Consider the following 653-nt stretch of genomic DNA (forward strand, 5'->3'; position numbering starts at 1 on the left):
GATGCGGCGACCAGAATTGTACACAGTATTCAAGGTGCGGTCTCACCATGGAGCGATACAGAGGCATTATGACATTTTCCGTTTTATTCATCATTCCTTTTCTAATAATTCCCAACATTCTGTTTGCTTTTTTGACTGCCGCAGCACACTGCACCGACGATTTCAATGTGTTATCCACTATGACACCTAGATCTCTTTCTTGGGTTGTAGCACCTAATATGGAACCCAACATTGTGTAATTATAGCATGGATTATTTTTCCCTATATGCATCACCTTGCACTTATCCACATTAAATTTCATCTGCCATTTGGATGCCCAATTTTCCAGTCTCACAAGGTCTTCCTGCAATTTATCACAATCTGCTTGTGATTTAACTACTCTGAACAATTTTGTGTCATCTGCAAATTTGATTATCTCACTCGTCGTATTTCTTTCCAGATCATTTATAAATATATTGAACAGTAAGGGTCCCAATACAGATCCCTGAGGCACTCCACTGTCCACTCCCTTCCACTGAGAAAATTGCCCATTTAATCCTACTCTGTTTCCTGTCTTTTAGTCAGTTTGCAATCCACGAAAGGACATCGCCACCTATCCCAAGACTTTTTACTTTTCCTAGAAGCCTCTCATGAGGAACTTTGTCAAACGCCTT

This window comes from Rhinatrema bivittatum, chromosome 7 (genome assembly GCF_901001135.1).
Source record: "Rhinatrema bivittatum chromosome 7, aRhiBiv1.1, whole genome shotgun sequence".
NCBI classification, from domain to species: domain Eukaryota; kingdom Metazoa; phylum Chordata; class Amphibia; order Gymnophiona; family Rhinatrematidae; genus Rhinatrema; species Rhinatrema bivittatum.